At 41.6% G+C, this 19,602-nt stretch overlaps 1 protein-coding gene across 5 annotated transcripts in view; it reads left to right on the forward strand.

Moving 5' to 3' along the window:
- Window positions 1-12,375: 12,375 nt before the first annotated feature.
- OSMR (oncostatin M receptor) overlaps window positions 12,376-19,602 on the forward strand; it is a 55,494-nt gene continuing 48,267 nt past the window's right edge. For 4 of the 5 annotated variants that reach the window (XM_059916276.1, XM_059916279.1, XM_059916278.1 and 1 more), the window contains exon 1: window positions 12,376-12,519. The gene's annotated coding sequence lies outside the window, so the exon portion shown is untranslated. Of the gene's footprint in view, window positions 12,520-12,836; window positions 12,886-19,602 lie in introns of those variants that run through there. The other variant, XM_059916277.1, reaches the window with a different exon arrangement.

Below are 19,602 nucleotides of genomic sequence, written 5' to 3' on the forward strand. Positions count from 1 at the left end.
GTAGACCACAGTGTTTGGTTTTAGACTGTGCATTAAATGATACAACAGGCACAAGCCCTATCACTCTCCTTAGTCACAGTGACTGCATGGCCGGGCTGCCAGCGTCTAGGGCTGGCTTCACAGTGACCACTGCGTCTTTCTGGTCTGATGGTTTGTTCTCTTCCTCTTATCAGTCTCCTCTGACTAAAATAACATCCAAAGATGTTTCTCATGTATTATGATATTTGGAGAATTGGGGGCAAGAATGAATAGCAACTGGTAGGATTCCCCTGGAAGCTTCTTTCCTTGGGAACAATATACATATTCTCCATGATCCTCTGGCATTGGCATCGGCTAGCTTGCAACAAATCCAAGCTCTACCACTTAACAGTAATGCTAATTAACCTTCTTGTGTCTCAGTTATAAAACAGAGATAACAATTGTACCTGTCTATAAAAAGTTGCTGTGATGATAGTTTTAAGCGATGACAGTTCAATGACCTTACTTTTGCAAATTTTGTGGCAAAATATGACCATATGAACCAGTGCTTGAACCCCTCCCTGGATCTTGGGAAAGATTAGCTTCACAGGAAACCCATCTCTGCCTACCTTATAGGGTCATTAGAGGATGACACAACGTAGACCCAGGGCCACTAGCACATAAGGCACATTTGTGCTTCTTACACAAAGGTAAGAAGCTCCAGACACATGACTCAGGGCTTGGCCAGCAGAGCAGGGTTAGGTTTCAGCCCTCACTCTTCCCTTGGCTGGATGCCTTCAGCATCACACAAATGCCAAGGCTGATGGTACACCTGTGAGGTGGGTGTGTTCCCCAAGGTGCCCGGACAACGGGGCGGGGGTGACTGGGAACTAAATTGAAGTCCTTTTCTCTTGCCAAATTGTTATGTCTCAGCACGCAGGTACATATGCCTGAGAAGAGAGCATTTTTGCCTTCACACAAAGGCTCTCTCTCTCTGCCAAGCTCTGCGCCCACTTCTTGGGAATGTGCAGAGGTACCATCAAGCTGTGGGTGGCCCAGCACATTACACCAGCACCTGTGGCAGCCCTGATACCTGGCACCAAATAAGCACTCTGTAAATATCAGTGCCGCTCTCTGGGGCCTCTCATTCTTTCCAGCCTGTGTGATCTTTTCCTTACTTGCTCACTCTTGCATAACTCAAGGTCAAGTTAATTTGCATATTTTCAAGGAAGCAATCGGAAACCTAAGTTGCTCCAGGGAATTGCTTTACCAGTGCGTCCCTGGGCCTTATGGGGGGGTCCACACAAGACAGCACCTTTGGGATTTTGCCAGGTTCCTCGGCTGTCTGCATCAACACACCGCTGGGAAGGAATTTGGAGTTGCAGCACCTAGCGAACACCCAGAACTCACTTTAGGCAAAGCCAAGCCAAAGGGCTGTTCCTGGCCAGTACCGGAACCTGGAGGTAGTGGGGTGGCGGGAGGCCAAGTATCAATGCCCCGCGACATCAGATTTGTCTTTTGGTGCCTTGGTGCGAAAGCTTGAAGCATTTCTTAAAGAGCCTGTTATCTAAAAAACAGCCACTAGAGGGCACTTTAGGGTCTCTTTCTCTGCAGTCTGTCCTGCTGTGAACTGACAGGTTTGCTGAGCTGCTTTGGACCTTACCAGGCCTGCCAAGGGATTGAGGACAGTTCTACCTCACAGCTTAGGATATGAAGGTGGACAGCAGGACAGCAGAGGCCTTGGGCATCCACCTACATTATTTCTGCCAAGTGAGTTACCCTTAGACATTCAATTTCTCCATCAAAGGAAACATACATTTAAAATTTTGAGGGCTTCCCTGGTGGCGCGGTGGATGAGAATCCGCCTGCCAATCCAGGGGACACGGGTTCGATCCCTGGTCCAGGAAGACCCCACATGCCGCAGAGCAACTAAGCCTGTGCGCCCCAAGTACTGAGCCTGTGCTCTAGGGCCCGCGAGCTGCAACTACTGAAGCCCTCGTGCCTAGAGCCTGTGCTCCGCAACAAGAGAAGCCACCGCAATGAGAAGCCCGCGCGCTGCAACTAGAGAAAGCCCGCGCACAGCAACGAAGACCCAATACAGCCAAAAAATAAACAAAATAAAAATTTTTTTTAAAAATTTTAAAATTTTGATAATACAAAGGCTAATTTATACTCCCAGCAACAGTATTTGAGAATTAACTGTTGATCCACACCCTCATTAACATTGGACATGATCATTCTTGTAAATTTTTCTAACATGATGGATTTAAAATACATATGGAGCACATTTTCTTGTTTTTAATGAGTATCTCTATTTTGTCTGTTCCTATCCTGTCAATATTCTTTGCCCTACATGGATATTAAAAATGATATGTATTTTTTAATCCACAAAGTCTCCCTGTACAAAGGAAATATGGTTTCCATCTAGCTCTGTCCTACTGGAATATGCTGCCCCCTTAGCCCAGTCCTTATTCTCTTCCAAACACACTTTGTCCTTCTTACAAGGACAGTGTTTGCTGTGTGCAACTGCTCTCCTCTCCTAGTTTCGTGACTAAGCCTGTGGATATGTTAGTACTGTCTGCTGTAGATGAAAACCTCCTGGAAGGCCACACCTGGTTTGCTTACTTGCTCTGTTAAGCAAAATGCATGCTACCCAATAAGTGTTGCAATTGACAAAGATAGGTTTCAGACTTGGCTTCTTCCCAAAGGAATAAATCGAATACGTGATTCTGACCACAATTAATGTGTAAAACAGGGAATTTGGCTAGCATCTATGCCAAAGGAAAAATAAGAACTGAAGCAGGGAGCTGCCCTCTGCTGATTTAAACAAACAAACTTACTAGCCTAACTTCATAGTCTATAGCAACTTATAAAGTAATTTTAAGTGTCAACTCTAGTTTCAGATGATCTAAGGATTTCTTTTTCACTTAAAAAAAAGTTTTTCAGATTATACATATTTCTTTTCAAAAAAAATGTGATCACTGAAGAAAATTAACAATTTCTGGAAGCCACGTGTTCCAGATGCAAGGCTATAACATGGAAGAAGCCTCCCTCCTAGACTCACCACTTAGAAGAGAAAAGATAATCCAATTGGCATCGGACTATGACCTGAATGAAAAACAAACCTCAGTGTGTTGCTGCACAGAGCCCAGGGATGCGTTAAGTAAATAAGTGAATGGAAGACCCGCAAGTTGCTTCCAACTTTCCATTATTGTAAGGAAACAGCAACAATTTGGTTATTGTCAATTATGTTGCTAAAATAAGTAAGAAGTATAGTATTGGGGTTTTTTTTCCTGTTTTAAATAAGCAGATAGTGATTATTTTCTTCTTTATATTTTCCCATAATTTTATAGTTTTCTACAGAGAACTGTTTTTTTAAAACAAATAAGAATATTTGGAAAGAGGTAAGCAGCATTATCTGGAGGATGACTCCTGAAGTTGAGGCTGTTTGGCCATGGACTTCCTGGAACAGGGCTCCCTCTTTCCCATGGGAGGGTCTGTGCCCCAACCCAGCCCCCTGGGGGTTAGGGGCTCTAGTTCGCCCAGTTCTATGAAGCCAATGTCTAAAACAGCTGCCAGGAGCCCACATTCTCAGACAAGTGCTACACAACCTGCATTGTAACTCAGACTACATGGAACCTAGGTCTGTCTGTTCACACTGGACGAAGCCCACTGGTTGACATGCTGGACTCTCGCATACAACGCTTCAGATCAATGTCTCATTTTTTGTTGTTATTCATCACGTTTTTTAAATTTTTAATCTTTTAGTAAGTAATATATTTATGTGGATACAAATTCAAAAGATACCAAAGGGTAGAATTAAAACTCTCCCCTCTAGGGACTTCCCTGGTGGTGCAGTGGTTAAGAATCCACCTGCCAACGCAGGGGACAGGGGTTCGAGCCCTGGTCCAGGAAGATCCCACATGCCGCGGAGCAACTAAGCCCGTGTGCCACAACTACTGAGCCCGCGAGCCTAGAACCCATGCTCTGCAACAAGAGAAGCCACTGCAATGAGAAGTCTGCGCACTGCAACGAAGAGTAGCCCCTGCTCGCTGCAACTAGAGAAAACCCACATGCAGCAATGAAGACCCAGCACAGCCAAAAATAAAATAAAAAACAAAACAAAACAAAAAACTCTCCCCTCCGTCCCTCAGTTGTCTTCCCCAGAGGCAATTAATTTTATTTCTTTCATATCCGTAAAGAGGTTATAATTGATTATAACTTGAGCATAGCAACCAAAGTAAGTAACAAATGAGGTTCCTTGTATTCTTTGATTTTTAAAGGTATTACTTTAAAAGATAAAAACACATGATAAAAACACTAATCTGTAAGACAAAGCTAAAATGAAAAGTACAAGCCTCCCTTACACATTACCCCCCCATTTTTAGCCCTTCTCCCCAAGAACATCCACAGTCACCAATTTCTTGTAATCCTCCTCAAAACAGGCTCATGCATATATGCCATAAACATCAACAAATTAAATAGATACATGGACGTACCAAATACACATTTCTGACCCTTACTTTTTTCATTTAATTATATATCTTGGATGTATTTCCATAGCAGCACATAAAGCTCATAATCTTCCTTCTTTCTTTTGAAAGGATGAATCATAGAGTTTTCAGTCTTCTATTGGATGATTTTAGTTTGTTACTAGCTTTTGCTATTACAAACAATATTTTTCCTACCATCTCTCCATTTCCCCCACAATGTTTTTCTAATCAGAGTCTGTATGTGTTTGTGTGTGTTATAATTTTGCAACTGTGAATGCTTGTAAGCCTAAATTTCCGGGTAAGTGAATATTCTTTTTTATTATTTTTTCTTTCTAAAAAGAAGGGGAATTTTCAAAAGAAATTGTCTATTGTCATTCTTTTCCAAAACATTTATACCTTCATCTTTAGGCATCATTTTCCAATAATTTCTAGGAAAACAAGTTTTTATGATTATTTTTGCTACAGAATCTATTAACATTAATTTAATAACATTTCTCTCCTTCTTGAGTTTTTCATCTTATTTTAGTTTAGCTCGATTATTTTGTGTTGAATTTGAATGAACATTTCTCCCTCACCTGTTTCCCACAAAATGCCCTTGGAATGTGGAAATTACCTGAGCATTATTCCACAGGGATAATGCTAATCATCATCTGATAATATTTGATAATGGACAAAATAGTTGCTGTTGTGTTAGAATTAAATGAAAGAGGCTACATTTAATAAGCTGACAAGATCGAATATAGAAGTGTATAGAAGTGAGTGCCTTTAGGAAGTTTTCATTTCAGTCTAGGTAAAATTAATTTAAACACAAATGGAATCACTAGATAAAGATATAGCTTACCGTAACTCCCGCAAATAAATTTCGTTTTTGGCATTTGAACAAAGTTCACAGGAAGTTCAAGGACAAGTTTGACCCATACTTTTTTTATTCCTAAAATTCTTTCCTTATTAGTATAATGTTATTAATACTCATAAATTTTTATCCTAAAGTGATGTTTAAGATAATAGATTAACCTTACATGATTCCAGTAGGCTTTCATCAATTTCCAGATTGAAGTCTAAGGCAAATATATTTCAATCTTTTGAAAAGACTGGATTGTTTCAGAAGAATATTTTATTGGAGAGAAAACTAACCTAGCAAACGGGGAAAAAAAAAAAAAGAGTTCCTACCATTTTCTCCCAATAACCTCATCCCTTAGCATTTCAAAATGTAACCGTAGGGAGTGCCCTTCCAGTCAGAGCTGAGTGGCTCCTATTAAACTGTCCCTCCTACATATGACAATATAAAACACTAGGAAAAAAATAAGAAGCACTTAAAAGCAGTGGAGAATTGACAAAAACAGAAAGATTCTGGAAGGGAGTTAACACTTTGAAGCAGGGAAAGAGTAGGGAGGGAGTTTCCCACATTTTATGGCCCTTAGCCTGAGACCACACAGGTCTGTGCAGCATGGGGGTAACCAAAGCTCTGTTAGAAACTCTACAACATTTCTGGCTTGAAGAACCAGAGGTCAGAGCTTGAGGCAACCACATCCTTTGGAAAATGAGGTGGGAAATGGCAGAAAAGAGATAGCTAGAGAGGAAGAAGCTTATATTCTGTGTTTAAACTTACATCACGGATAATCTCTGAATCATGATTGTGCAAGGCCGACTCAAAGGAGCCCAGCTAAAGCCAAAAAAACAACTGAACTCGGATTTGAGCTTCTACTACTGTGATCAATATCATGTTTGGAGTTTGAGTCTCACCACATTTACTGCCCATTTAAAAAGAAAATCAATACCTTGGAGGAATGTAACAGAATCCAGTTTTCATAACATAATATTTACAACATCTAGGTTGCAGTCCAAAATTACTTGACAATCCAAAAATGAATAAATAAACAAACCAGGAAAATGTGATCCAATCTCATAAGAGAAACAATCAATAAAGACTGGCTCTAAGGTGTCTAAATGTTGGAATGAACGAGCAATGCTCTAAAAGCAGCAATTAGAACTATGCTCAGTGAGGTAAAGGAAAATATGCCCATCATGATCTAAAGGATAGTAAATATCAGTAAAGAAGTAGAAAATATATATAGAAAAGAAAAATTTAAGAACTGAAATTTACACTATCTATCTATTTAGAAGATGAATTTGATAGCAAAATTAAGATGATAGGATAGGAGTCAGTAAGCTTAAATACAGTTTGATAGAAGTTATCCAGTCTGAAAAAAACAAAGAAAAAATTGAAAACAATTAATAAAATCATGTGGGTATTTGGGACTATATGAAGGGGACTAACATATGAGTAATTGGATTCTCAGGGAGAGATGAAAAAGATAATGGAGCAGAAAAAAAAAATTTGAAGAAATACTACCTGAAAATTTCTCAAATTTGTTAAAAAACATAAATTTGCAAATTCAAGAAGCTCAACAAATGTCAAACCTGATGAATAATAATTTTAAAATCTCTAGGCACATCATTGTCAAATTATTGACAACCAAAGAGAAAGAAAAATGTTGACAGCAACCAGAGAAAAATGACATATTATATATACAGTGAAACAATGATTTGAATAATTGATCATTTCTCATCAGACACAATGGAGGCCAGAAAACCACGGAACAACATTTTAAAAGTGTTGAAAGGAAAAAGCTGTCAACTGAGAATTCTATACTCAACAAAAATATCCCTCAAGGATGAAATGAAGTAAAGACATTAAAAAACAAAACAAGACAAAAACAAACAAAAATATAAATATAAACAACTAAGAGAACGTATCTCCAGTATACCTGCACTAAAAAAATGCTAAAGGAAGTTCTTCAGGCTTAGGGAAATGAGATAAGATGAAAACTTAGATCTCTGGGAGGACTGAAGAACATTGGGGTAAAGGTAAATATGTGGGTAAATATAAAAGACTATTTTTCCTCTTAATTTCTTTAAAATACATATCACATGCCAGTTTTATCTTGTCATAAATGCAATACATTTTACTACCGTAATGTAAAGGACAGGAGGTGTGGTTAAATGGTAGGTGAAATGGTACAATATTATCTCAACCAAACAGTAAAAATTAAGGATGTATATTGTAATCCATTCAAATCCTGTCAAGAGGAATAACAAAAACCCAAAAGGTAAATTTAAAATAAAATTCTTTTAAAAGTCATTTAATGTAAAAGAAGGCAGAAAAGGAGAAACAGAAGAACAAAAAGCAGAGGGAACAAAACAGAAAACATATGGTAAAGTGGTAGGTTAAACCCAACCATATCAATAATTACCTTAAATGTAAGTGTGCTAAACACTCCCTATCAAATTAAAAAGCAGAGAATGTATTTTTTTAAAAAGTCCCAACTACATGCTATCTATAAGAGATGCTGTTTAAACATAAACACGACTATAGACTTATTTTAGGTCAAGCTTAGCAAATCATTTTCAAAAGTTCTCAAAGTTCCCACCTAACTCTCCCCCAAAGTACTTCCTTCCTAACTGGATTAATGTTCTATCCTGTAGCATTAATTACTGCACTCATTTTTATTAATCCCCATAACCATAGGTCAAGAGAATAAAAGCAGCTATCCAAGCAAACACATATGCAACATTATCCCTAAAGCCCATGGAGCAAAAAAAGATAAAGATCCAAAGAAGTTCTCCCCACTACCTGGTTTCTGATGATTCTGGAATAAGGTGTGAACATAATTGCAATATTCAGGAGAGGGTGGAATATGTAGAATCAATCAATTCATCACCCAATCTTCCAGTAATATTTAGTTCAAGCAAGAAACTCCTTTAGAACTATTAAGGATGATGTTATCCCTCATTCAAATTCACTTAACAGACATTGAAGGAAGGCAATTCATACTCAAGTACTTATAGGGAATCCTCTGAAATTATAAAATATGAAAGCTCCACGTGGCCCCCTAACACTCAACATCTTGCTTTGTCATTGCCGGCTCCCTTTTTTTATTTGCTTTTGGGTTTTCATATATATATATATACATATATTTGGAAATAATAGCTGTCTCTTAACTAACCAAGCTTTATAATATACTTTAGATTAGAAACTTTTCAAAAGGCCTGTTTAGTTTTTCACAATACAAGAATACATTTACAAAATAACATTTTAATTTCCATTAAGTTTTCTTAGAAATAATGCCAGTATCACCAATACAATCATAACCACAGCAGCATGCTTTAAGACCTAAAAGTGAATCTTTACTATGTCAAATGTGGTAACATGCCCCCACAAATAGAGAATTCTTATCCATGAGGGTAATTGTAAATCATCATCTAGTACTTACTTGATGAAGCCACTTTCTTCAGAAAACTCCCAATTCCCTCAAATTCTATCAGTTTGGTTACCAAATACTGCCAAACATGTAATTACAGATATTTGTAGCAGTTGAACAAATAGAATAATAATTATATTTCACAATTTACATAGCTGATTTTATATACCTATATCTATATCCATAGCCATATCTATATAATGTTACTAACATTTATAGAACTATATTTCCCCTGAGAAATTGGATAGGGTAGGCTTACATTCCATTCATGCCTCCCCTGTCATAGTTACATATATGAGACTTTCTGGTGGAAGATGGCAGATGAGGGAGGATGGATGAAGGGTCATTCCCAGGTTTTTTGACTTGGTACCTGAATTAAAGTTTTGGCCATTCACTTAATACAAGAGAATCAAAGGGGGAAACATGAAGCGTTTGAACCTGGACATATTGATTTTGATGTACAAATAAGTTGGTCTAGAGTTCACATGAAATAATTGCAATGGAGAGGAAGATTCAAGGGTCATCAGAGCACAAGTGATCATGGAAATCAGGACCATGGACGTGATCATTCGGGAGACTGTGTGGATTCAGAGGAGAGTGCCGTGGATGGAGCCCTGGGACACGCCAACATGTAGGGGACACATGGAGAACAAGAAGGGGACAGGGAAATGATAAAGGAAATTTTCACATATTGAGGTATGAGGAAGTCACTCTGGCTTATGCATGAGTTAACTTGAATTTTATGCTAACTAAAACAGCCTGTTTGTGGCGTATCAAACATACATTGTACGTCTGCTTTAATTATGAAAGAAAAGGGAGCACTGACCAGAAGTAAAGAATGTCCATGTTAAAAATAAAGATTAAATGCCTTCCTTCCTGGGATGCCAATGCTGGTACTCCTTCAATGACAAGACTCCCTCCCCAGATGCCAAGGCCATACTAACTCCCTGTGTACGTGTTGATCTGGGCTTTTTGAAACCTTGAAGGAATGTAACCCTGACTTGTTTAATGTTCTTTGTTATGACAACATATGAAACTGTGTTTGAAACCATGCTTCTCTGTACCTTTCTTCTGGCCTCTGCTGGTGGCCAGCAATCCTTCGCATTCCTTGGCTTGATGCAGAATAACTCCAATCTCTGCCTCAGTAGTCACATGGCGTTCCTCCTGGGTATCTGTGTCCAAATTTCCCTCTTCCTATAAGGATAGCAGTCACTAGATTAATCCATTCTGACCTCATCTTAACTTGATTAAATCTGCAAAAACAGTATTTCCAAATAGGGTCATATTCTGAAGTTCTGGGTGGACATGAATTTTTAGAGGACACTATTCAACCTAGTACACCATCCTAAGGGTATGATCACAGATTTACAAGTGCTATAGTAATTAGTCTCTAGAAAGAGGAATATACTCAAGAAATTAGAATGGTGCACAAAATAAATGAATTTTACATGGGCACCTGTTTGAGGATGTCATTGAGAGGACGTGGCCTCCGGTTGACCCTCCAACCCCAGGCAATTAGAGCCTCTTTTTCCCCTCCCCTGCCCTTGGAATGTATGTTCTGCCCACTGTTCCTGTACCAGGAGCCATTTTCAAGGATGTAGCCTTGAGAGAGCAATGTGTTGTTGAGATCATGTGGTCTGTACACTGCACTGAACCCCATTAAGGCTTCTATGTAAACTTTTAAGATTCTGGCAGGCAGGAGAGGAGATGTATTTATCTTGCTGCTGCCTGAGACAAGCCTCCTATGTAAATTCCCTGCCTATTAACACTGCCACCTACCAATCTGAATGGGTCTACCTCTCCTTGACCTTCGTGTAAGGGGGCAAGTTTAGAATTTCACTAGGGGAATTCCGTGAGGTCATGAACCAACAGCACCGATTTTTTGTAACTCAGTTTCTTTCAATTGTTATAGGAGCCCAAAGTAAGTGAAGACTCACTTTGCAGAAATTCATCACACTCAGTATTTTTTATTTGGCATCTCATCTGCTCTAAGAAACACCCTTCTGAACTGTTTCTGTAAAGAAGAAATTAACATTTTTTTTCACTCAGTGAAACAGAGAATCAGAAAGCCTTCCTAACCCTTTGGGACCTGGTCTGACAGAGCTTCCGTAGCCACGCAGATGGCTACACTAATGGACTCTTTAAAAAAACTCTTGGACTCCATTAGTTTAGCCATCTGTGTGGCTACAGAACCTCCGTCAGACCAGGTCCCAAAATGTAAAATAGATAGCTAGTGGGAAGCAGCCACATAGCACAGGGAGATCAGCTCCATGCTTTGTGACCACCTAGAGGGGTGGGATAGGGAGGGTGGGAGGGAGACATAAGAGGGAGGGGATATGGGGATATATGTGTATGTATAGCTGATTCACTTTGTTATAAAGCAGAAACTAACACACCACTGTAAAGCAGTTACACTCCAATAAAGATGTTTAAAAAAAAAAAAATCTTGGAGTAATGAGAGGTGTGGCAAAGGACCATTCATTTATTTAGACAAAAGTACCTTTAACTTCATTATCATCAAACATTTACTACATGGAGCATAGTAATGGTGTCTTCGTGGCACCATTAGATATTATGTGTATTTAGGCCTAAAAAGAATCCTTTCCCTGGGATGGCATTCGGAGAGCAAAAAATGACATAAAGGAGCAAAAAGGACAAACATAAAAGTAACATTTGGGCTGATTCTGACATTATTTTGAGCCATCCAGTCAATTCAATAAGTGATTCTAAGATATGATTCATGGGCGACCCTTCTTGATTACTCTTGTTTCCCCCAGTCCCTGCCATCTGTGGTACTTTGCAGTACCTGAATCCCACCAGGCTTAGCTGACCAGAACTAGGCCCCATGGACAAGCCTCCGGAGCTGCGGGACATCCCTGCCCGACACCTGAGCCCCCGACTCTCCTCTCTGGGTCCAAGGCTACCACCATAGCAATCGTATTTAGCTGGTTCCCATACCAGCTCCAAAGTCGATAAGCCTTTACAGAGTCCATCATATAACTACGAGGAGAGGGCAAATATGCATGTCAAAGGCCCTGTGTTTGAAATATGTATTTCAAAGTCTGGATGGCATTATTAAGAGGAAAAGTAAGCCACGCTGCAGCACACACAGCTCTTTGTGAAACTAAGGTTTCAGGACAGCTGCTGCAGGCGAGACTGTGATAGGGCATTTCTAGAGAGGAACGCGAAGCAGGATCCTAGAACTCTACTTTTTATTTGTATTGCTCTGAACGCCAAACGGAAACACAGTAAGAAGTTTGCCTGGGGCGCTTGTCTTTTACCCAAAGACTTTCTGCCCCGGAGCCCAGGGGGTCTGCCTCTAGGTTGGGATAACAAGTGGCCCCGCGGGATCCCACCGGCTTCGCTCCGCGCCCGCTGCGTGGCCGGCCGGCGGGGTCCGCAGCGCGGCACGGGGGCGTGATGCCCGGCTCGCCGAGTTTTCGGTTTCCACTTTTCCTTTCCAGGCCTCTCCCACTTCCTTTCCCCCCGGCCGCCGCGTCCGGGGGCCCGCACCTCTGCAGGGTCCCGTCCGCTCCCCCCGGGGACCCAAAGGAGGCGAATTCCTGTGGGTCCCAGGAGTGCCAAGAGTGCGCAGCGAGACGGGAAATTGCAAAAGTCCTCGGCCCTCTGCCCTCCCCCGCGGCTTTCCCGTAACTCCCGCCCCTGGGCGCGCGCCCCGCAGCTGATTCATAGCCCGGGCGCGGGGCCGGCCCTGCAAGTCCACACCCGCGCTCGCCCCCGCCTCGCACCGGGGCGGCAGCCACGCCGACGACTCAGCCCGGCTCGCGGAGCCTTCCGCCCGCGGGGTGAGTACCCACCCGACCGCCCGTCCCGCTCCCCGCCGCGCGCCCCGCCTCCCTCCGTGGCTCTTCCGACGGACGGACCCGGGTGGCGTCGGGAAGAATCCGACCCCTTTGCCGGCCCTTCCCGGCTGGACGCGGCCCGGAGCTCAGCCGTCTTCTCCCCTGCTCGGCGCCGCCGAGGCCCCGCGTTTGCTTTGGTTCGGGGTTCGCTCTGCTCCGAGACGGTGCTTTGAGGGGTCCTCAGCCGTGGCGCGCCGGCCTGGTGCGTAACACTGGAATACTAATTCTTCCCAGAGCGCACGCTGCTGGGGACACCACGACGGTTCCTACCCTGCTTTTACGTTCGCCATCCCACCGCCTCTTTCGCAGGTAGTTGGTAGTTAAAATTCCCATTTGACCCACGCTTGCCTCTCTCCCAGCACTCCAGAGTGAACTGCTGTCTCCAGCCTCCCCTCACGCTCCCTTAACTCCCACCTGACAGTCATTCCTCTCGCAGTCCGCGATCTGCCTCCACCCGCTCTCTATTTACACCTGGAAGCGGGAGGCGCTCACGCGCAGGTGGAGCGGGAAATCCCGGGGACGTGTCTGCGGTAGACGCCAAGGGAATGGAAGGAGCGCCGAGGTGTCTGGCTGGGCGGTGGGAGCCTTGCATTTGTAACTAACCCACCCCTCACCCTTTTATAGACAAACCTTTCCTAGGCAAAAAGCACGGAGGGGTTCAATAACTTGTCCAAGACCGTAGAGCTGGCCGCGGTGGCACTGACGTCGCGAAGCGCGGGGCTTTGCCTCTGACACCGAGAGCCCTTTCTTGACAGTGCTTGGCCCGCTCACGCATCCATCCGTCCTGCCTGCCTGTCCTGTGGTGGGAAGCACAGTGCGCCGAGCCACGGAGAAGGGACGCCTGGTAACTGACAAGCCTGAAAACTGAACAAGCTTATTCTCCAACTCAAGAGGGGTCGATGTAGGCAGAGGATAGGACAGAACTGAATGTAGTGTATTTCATTTGAGCTAGAAGGAAAGAAGCTCTGGGTCTTATTCTCAAGTCTAGACTGACTTTGGGACTTGGGTCAGGTTAACTTTATGGCCTCAGCCTCTGTCTCCTCCTCTGCAAAATGATAATGGTTCACACCTGCTATGGGACCAGGCACTATTCTAAGTACTGTACATATGCTAGACGATTTAAGCTTCACCAGTGAGGTAGGTAGCAGTTTTCTCATTCTGATTGTATCAGTGAGAAAACTGAGACCCAGAGAAGTTAAGTAACTTGTCTGTGGTCACACAGCTAGCAGGTGACAGAGTCAGGATTTGGCTTTGGAATCTGCTTATAACCACTGTGTTGTGCCTCAAACTCCAGGACCCTTTTTGGAGTGTCTCCCACCCCACCCCACTCGTGGTGCTTCATCATTGTCCTGCTTTGTCTCTCTCCTGGGCTGCTTTAAAATGCACTCAGAGACCCTTGAAGCTGAAGGGCCCCAGAGGGTCATAGTGGCCAGGGGTTCCCAAACTTAGCTGTGTCTTAGAATCATTCTTGAAGCTTTTCAAAGCGCTGGACTCCAGCTTCATCTGCCTACTCAGAATCTTCAGGGCATGCTAAGTTTGGCATCTCCCCGAGAGCGTTCAGTATTGTTAGAATGCCTCCAGTGGCAGGGAGCTCACTAGCTAACGTGATTGTTGGGCAGAGCTAATTCTCAGCTGTAACTTGCCTCCTTGTGTTACCTGTTCTGCCTCCTCTTGTCTCAGCACATGTGTCTAAAGCTTCTGTATCAAAGGCCACCTTGAGAGGAAAGGGCTGGTCTTAGGTGTCCAACGGGGACTGGAGCCACACGGGGGAGAATGCTTACACACTGGGTCTTTTCCTTCTACCCCTTTCTTTAACCTGAAAGAGCAGGAACATCTACAGGGGTGCACAGAGGTGTTCCAGAGTCTCTGTTGTTTCTTGTAACCCTTTTGTCCTGAAAAAGGAACCAAATCAGGAAAACTATCAGGGTGTTGAAAGAGGAATCGGTGGTACTGTGATTTGACAGGAGGAAGGCGTGTGTTTTCCTTCTGGGAGGATTTTTGGCTTGGGTGGAAGGAAAACTGAGTGAGTGTCATCTTGCTCACTTACAGGAACAGTGAGCCCTGGCTCTCTTTTCCCTGGTGGAGGAAGTCCTCCTTGATTGAAAAAACTATATGAAAGGCAGAAATATAAGACAAATAAGATTTTGTGAGAAATACGCCTCCCTCCAAGCAACCTTCCTTGCTCTGTAAAGCACAAGTTTCTTCTCCAGCAGCTGTGTCCTTGCTTTTACAAGGTTGTCTATTTTACTTTTGTGTTTTAAAAATAATGCAAATAATAAGTGAATATATATACGAACTATATGAAATGAAATGCAGAACCTTGGTCACTCCTACTCCCACTCAGAAGAGGGTAAGTTCAGGTTGGTACCCACTATTCCAAGTTTTTTCTTTTCTGTACAATTGCATAATATGTATATATACACTATGTTTTTTTAAAGATATTTTTCTTTTTTTAAAATTGTACAATTATCTATCTATTTATTTATTTATTTATTTATTTTTGGCTTTGTTGGGTCTTCGTTTCTGCACACAGGCTTTCTCTAGTTGTGGTGAGTGGGAGCTACTCTTTGTTGTGGTGCGTGGGCTTCTCATTGCGGTCGCTTCTCTTGTTGCAGAGCACAGGCTCTAGGCGCGCGGGCTTCAGTAGTTGTGGTGGGTGGGCTCAGTAGTTGTGGCTCCCGGGCTCTAGAGCTCAGGCTCAGTGGTTGTGGTGCACAGGCTTAGCTAGTCCGTGGCATGTGGGATCTTCCCGGACCAGGGCTCGAACCCGTGTCCCCTGCATTGGCAGGCAGATTCTCAACCACTGTGCCACCAGGGAAGCCCTACACTATGTTTTAATATATGTAAATGAGATCTTAACTATCATTGTGCAGCTTACTTTTTCACCCCCAAGTCTTAGAGATCTAACATCTCTGTATGTACCTCTTTTGCTAATGGCTACATGTTATTCTAAAGTAATAATGCTTATTCTTATTTCTTGTTATTTTAATTAGAGACATTTATTCATCCTTTCCCTTATTGATGGACATTTGAGTTGTTTAAAATTATTCAGCATTAGCAACAGTGCTTCAGGGAAGATTGGGTATTCATCTTTGTGCTTAAGCCTGAGTATAATATCCTAGGAGAGAGATTTGTGGGTGAAAGGGTTTATCCATTTTTCAACTTGATAGATATATAACCCTTCAAAGTGCACCACTGACCCACCCCAGGTACTAATTTAAACTCAGCCCATGAGAATCTATTTCCCTCATCCTTTCTAAAACCAGGTGTTATCTCTTTTTTTTTAATTTAAATTTTCAAATCCGGTAAATGAGTGAAACCCAATAAGGCATTTTAATTTGCATTTTGCTGATTATTGCTGCAATTTAATATTTCTAAACACAATATTTATGGGTCATGTGTCTCCTGTCAATTACCTCTGCATATCCTTCGCTCACTTTTCTACTGAGTTGCTTTCTCTTATTTCTATTTACTGCAGAAGCTCTACAGGTACTCAGTTTCTTAATCTTTTGTCTGTTGTAGATGATGCAAATATTTCTTCTAGTGTAATGCTCATTTTCCAAATTTTTTTTATTATGGTAAAATACATAATATAAAATTTACCATTTTAATCATTTTAAGTATACAGGTCTGTGTCGTTAAGTACATTCATACTGTTGTGCAACCATCACCACCATTCATCTCCAGAACTCTTCATCTTGCAAAACTGAAACTCTGTACCCATTAGACAATAATTCCCCATTCCCCCTCTCCCCAACCCCTGACAACCATCATTCTACTTTCTGTCTCTATGCATTCAAATACTCCAGGTACCTCATATAAATGGAGGAATCATATAGTCTTTGCCTTTTTGTAACTGGCTTATTTCACTTAGCAAAATGTCCTCAAGGCTCATCCATGCTGTAGCATGTGTCAGAATTTCCTTCCTTTTTAAGGCTGAATAATATTCCATTGTTTATGTATACCACATTCTGCTTATCCATTCATAATGCTGTTATTTATTTTATTTTTTTAATAAATTTATTTATTTATTTGTTATTTTTGGCTGCGTTGGGTCTTCGTTGCGGTGTGCGGGTTTCTCACTGCAGTGACTTCTCTTGTTGCGGAGCACGGGCTCTAGGCGTGCAGGCTTCAGTAGTTGTGGCGCACGGGCTCAGTAGTTGTGGCACGTTGGCTCAGTAGTTGTGGCTCACAGGCTGTAGAGCGCAGGCTCAGTAGTTGTGGCACACGGGCTTAGTTGCTCTGCGGCATGTGGGATCCTCCCAGACCAGTGATCGAACCCGTGTCCCCTGCGTTGGCAGGTGGATTCTCAACCACTGTGCCACCAGGGAAGCCCAATGCTTTTATTTTTAATTATCTTTTGCTGCACAGAAGTTTTAAATGTTTGTGTAATCAACTCTGCAATCTTATGCTTTCTGTGCTTTGTCAAGCTTAGAAAGGTCTTTTTCACCTAAAAATTATTTTTAAGTTTTTTTTTCTAATACTTTTATCATTTTGGTTTTACATTTAGCTCTTCAAAATATCAGATTTTTGTATAAGGTGAAAGGTAAAATGTAACTTAACTTTTTTCTTAAGTTTTAAGCAGTTGATCTAATACCGTTTATTTAATCATACAACTTTTTTCTAACTCATTTGAAATCCTGTTTTTACAGTAAAATAAATTACTGTTTATATAAGGCCCTGTTTCAGGATTCTACCCTATTTCACTGATCTATTTTTGTCTCTTCTTCTGCCAGTATCACCTGTGTTAAATGCTACAGCTTGATGGTATATTTTTATATCTAGGAGTATATATTTGTAGTTTTTTCCCTCAGAACGTTTTTTGAAAGTGATTCTCATACATTTTCATTTTGTATAAACTTTACAGATAACTTGTCAAGTTTAATAAAATCCTATTGGAATTTTTCTTAAGATTTTCTTGGCCTTCTAATTATCAGTAATTTTTTTATGCCTTAATGTCGATTGTCGTATGCCCTTCACACATGCAGGAAGCAGTGTGATGTGACTAGGGAGTGACTCACATGGCTCCAGCTCTGAATTGACTGTGTCAACCTGGACAGGTTACTTTTAGCCTTTCTTAGCCTTAATTTCCCTATCTTTGTATGGGGATAATAATTGAATCTCTTTTCAGGGGGCTGTTATAAGGATTCTATTCATAAATGCATGTGAATCACTTAGCAGAGCACCTAGCAGAGGGTTAGCACCCAGTACGTGCTAGCTGGGATCATTTTCACATTTCCCTTCCTATCCTGCTGTGGGCGCTGCAGTGTGCCTTGTCAGAGCAAGAATTGGTAAATCTTCTCCTTCATATATCCATGGTGTCCTAGGAGACAAAAATATGTAATAAATATTGAATATAGTAGTGCTTCTCAAACTTCAGTGTGTATTTGCATCACCTGGGGATCTTGTTTAAATGTAGATTTTTATCCCACACTTTGCATATGTAGTCTCTCACTGATATTTAAAATTATGCTACTAGTGACAGTATTTCCTTTGGGGATAAATATGATTGACATGACTTGTAAATTGCTTTCTTTTAATATTATATGCTAAAGAACTAAATTATATGTATGCTGTTTCCTTTCTTCCTTCCTCCCTGCCTTCCTTTCTTCTTTTTCTTTTTTTTTTCCTTATGAAAAGAGAGTTAGTGAAAGTGCTAAATATAACAACAAATTCTATTCTTAGATCTGAAATCACTGAGACAATTAACTATGTGGATTATTTAAAACTGTTGATTTATGATGAAGACAGCCACATAAAATATATCCAGTCTGAGTATGAAATGTAAGTCAGCTGATAGGAAAGCCAGAATTACAAGTGTCTTAGCAAAGAGAAGAACATAAGACATAAGGAACACTTGGAAAAACGTAAGATTAAATGTAAGATTAAAAAGAACTCTTGGAAAACATGCACTGAGGTTCTGCTGTATGAGAACAGTGTGTGACAGATCTTGAGAAGAGGTAAATCAACAGGAGCTACACTCTCATGTGAGTAAATTTCTCACACATCACATTATCTCTTAGTCAATTCTCTCTACTCCCAGTCTTCCTAACAGGGGACTTTGAGCAAGTTAATCTCAACCTAGTGTGCCCGTCTGTCTAAAGAGGATGGCAGTATGTTTTTCTATCTGGGACATTGGTTACTTTCTGTGTTTGAAAATGCATTAGTAAAGTGCCTGCATTTTCTCAGGACCTGAGAGATCACATTTTTTTTGTAGGGAAATACCTGACACCCTCATAGACTGATTCAATATCTAAAAAAATATCAACCTTTTTTCAGATCTGCTTGACAGCTGTGGGCTGGATTTGAATCACAAAACACTTTTGACTAGTTTACCCCTGTTGGGATATATGTTTGGAAATAATGGAATTGCCAGTACTTGCACAAGACTGAACCCAATATTTGTAAAACACACATACACACACACATGCACACACATGTTTTAAAGAATGCTTTGTGTTGCAGAATTACATAACTTGAGAGAGATCTACAATTTCTCTCATCCTACTCGCTTCCCTTCCCCCACACAAGCTCTAAATTTATAACTCTTTGTAGTTGGGTGTCTTTTGGGGCCAGTTTGGATCCTTCAAGTAGAAGACAGCAAGGCAGAAATAGATGTGCAGGAGATCTTTTGGGAAAGCATTGTGAAGGATAAAGGGAAAAGGGAGCAGGAATAGGCAGAGAGCACCTCCAAACCCACTGCAGGTCTGAGCCCTGTGAAAGGGGATAGGGAAGAAGGAAGATTGGAAAGGAAGAGCTTCCAGCTACAGTGCGGCTCTGAGAAAGTTCCAGCCAGGGATGGGGAGGCTTTGATCAAAGGTTGTCTATTAGAGGAGCCCCGTGTTGGGTGGAGAAGACTTGGTTTGATATTTGATGGGAGCAGCCAGGGGGGACTGTGGGCTTGGGTGTGAATGTGCAGTGGATCCAAAGGTGTGGCAATGCAGGCTGTCAGGAGCTATGCAGTACGTTCCTTCGAAGGGAGCTCTGAGTGGCATAGCTGTACGGTTGCCACACTTCTCTTCTAGA

The sequence above is a fragment of the Balaenoptera ricei genome, chromosome 3, assembly GCF_028023285.1.
Source record: "Balaenoptera ricei isolate mBalRic1 chromosome 3, mBalRic1.hap2, whole genome shotgun sequence".
Lineage (NCBI taxonomy): Eukaryota > Metazoa > Chordata > Mammalia > Artiodactyla > Balaenopteridae > Balaenoptera > Balaenoptera ricei.